A 2,831-nucleotide genomic window follows, 5' to 3' on the forward strand; every position below is an offset into this window, starting at 1 on the left:
ATAGATCAGGAAACCAAGGCTCAGAGAGGTTGAATAGATTTTCCAAGGTCACCCAGCCAGCAAGTGGTCGAGGTAGCAGATGACTCCTGAGTCTAGGCTCTTAGCCACAGGGCTCTGCAGGGAAATCTGTGGCAGTTACCTTACAAGCAGTTCTGTGCCGGGAGTGGGCCCAGCCTGACCTCCTGTGGTTGGGAGCAATGAGGCACAAGGACATTATCACCTAAATTGCCTGGGCTTGAGGCCTCCAGCTGCTGACCGGGGTGTGTGACCCATTGCAAACTGCAACATCGCCACTGCCAAGCATTTCCAGGAGTCTCCGGGGCTAGCAGGCGTCTTAAACGTGCCCATGGGGAAGTCCAGCCTGCCTTCCGGGCTCCTCCTCCGGAGCAGTGAGGTTCCTGCCAATGTGCTCAACAACTTGTGTTTAGAGTCAATGGCATGTGATTGTCAGTCACTGAGATCACACCGTAAGCTCAAGAAGAAGCTACGGAAGACACTGGGTGGATTTCTGGATGCCGTGGCTCCTGCACAAGCTTCTCTTACTCTCCAGACTCAGTTTCCCCTTCCTCAGGAAAAGGATGTGGGACCATGAGCTCTAAGGACCTTCCAGTCCTGACATCCTTTACTGTTCTGATCTTTCAGGTCTCTGGGGGACAGAGGCTGTGTGGTCTTGTCCACTCTTGATTTGCTAGCTGGTTATGTACACATTATGTTGCTAGAGCAACTTTTTTGCCTAGGGGAAAAAAAAAATCCCTAAACGGTTAATTTTTGTATAGTATTTACTTTAAGATAAACAAAATGGTTACTGAAATCCAAAAACAATCTCAAAATAATCTCACTCTTTGGAAATATTGCGTGTACTGAAGTTTATACCCAACTTGGAAAACGTTTTGAGACTATTTAGATCGTTTTAAAAATAGCTAATCTTGATCTTCACATAAGAAAAAACATGTTACAACTTTGTGTCATTGTTTGAGGTGCTAAGGACTGGTGCTGAAGGTTTTTTTTTTAGTCTACAGTCAAGTGATATCGTGTCGATGGGGCTCAGTAAACCACGCTAAAATGAAGGCCTCAGAAGCAAAAGTTCTCTGACCCTGCCTTGTCCCCCTGCCTCTTGGTCCCAGCCTTCCCTGAGGCTAGCCAGAGAAGCCAGAATCCCTCTTCCCCAAGGCAGGTCATAAAAGCCAAAACCCTTTTTTCTGAAAGCCAGCCATAAAACCTAAAATTATTCTATGTAAAAACTGGCCATAAAGTAATGATCTGACCTACTCTGCTTTACTGTAAAACTCATCCCAGAAAGGGCCCTGCCCCACACCCAGAGGGAAGGAATGCACACTCAGCGGCCAAGCAGAACCTAGAAAGAAAGGTCTTGTGTAACAGAAGGAAGGGTCTGGAAAAGGGCAAAATGTTTTATGAGTTGTCTCTTTAAAACCCCTCACACTTTTTGAGGAATTAAAACCTGCATTCCTGCCCGAGGCCAGTAGTCAGCTGTGCAGGGGAGTGTTCTTTGTTCTTTGTTTTCTAGTGTCTTAAACCACAGGAGATGGCTCAACAGAATTATCCAGACTGAGGTCACCAGCTGGTCTTTACCCGAGATGTTGTAGTTAAACAGCAGTAGCCCAAAGCTGAAACCCCCTCTAAAAACTCTATTTCTGCTTAAAGGGGGAACCATACTTCCTGAAGGTGAGAGTCTGCCATCCTCCTCATTTGCTGGCAAATTAATAAACTTCTCTTTCCTTTTCCTTAAACCACTTGTCCTCATTCTTTGTTGACCTCAGGGACAAATACCAAACTTTCAGTAACACTTGCTGGGCTCCGCCACTCAGCCCGTTAGCACTAAATCATACCCGTTTTGTCCAATCATATTTCTATACAGCTGTCCATATTTTGTTGACCCTAAGCATAAAAATGAACAATTTCCCCTGTATCTCTGAGTGCTCATTCTGAAGCCTCCCATGTATAAATTTGTAATTTTTCTTCGTATTAATTAATCTGCCTCACGTTAGTGAATTTTCAGCAAACCTTTATGGGGACAGTGGCTTTTGCTCTCTACAGTTTGGCTAAACTTTGGGGGGCCAGGGACCTTTGATCCCTACAATGCCAATAGATTTTGTTTTGGGATGTGGTGTTTTGGAAGGATTTAATTAGTTAACATTTTTAAAACGTCTACCATATTAATAAAACTTAGAAAAGATGTTACATTGTTCAAATTAACAAGTCTTATTAGAATACTTATGTTTGTTTTTTTGGTACGATTTATAAGTTTAGAAGCAGTAATTAAAACTATATTTTGATCCTTGGTCTGTGTTGTATATCTAATTTACAGGATATAAAAATGGTTAACAGAAAAATAACTTAAAATGATAACTGGAATCTAAGTAAACTTTTAAGATAAATATATGAATTAGGTAAATTAGGTAAATATAAATGGGATAGATACAAATGAAATATTCATATAATTTAGAATCTTAAAGTCATGATATGTTAAGTTAAAGAGGATGATCATGAAATGTCTGAGTCACTTATAAGATAAAATACTACAACATTAAATTATTAAACATAGGTTTAAGTTTATATACTTTGACATCTTATTTTTATATTACATAAAAACAATATATTTAGGAGTGTTAATAAAATTGGGGACTGATAACAGATCAGGGTTACTTTAATTTCCCAGGTTTTTCTGAGAGTTGGCATTATGATTAATATATGTAATTAAAACTACTAGATAGAAGAGAAACAATTTTATATAAACAATAAGATATTTTTGATAAAAATTATATGATATAGTTTATTTTTATATTTAGGAGTGCTAATAAAATTGGGGACTG

This window comes from Propithecus coquereli, unplaced genomic scaffold (genome assembly GCF_000956105.1).
Source record: "Propithecus coquereli isolate 6110/MARCELLA unplaced genomic scaffold, Pcoq_1.0 Scaffold468, whole genome shotgun sequence".
Classification (NCBI taxonomy): domain Eukaryota; kingdom Metazoa; phylum Chordata; class Mammalia; order Primates; family Indriidae; genus Propithecus; species Propithecus coquereli.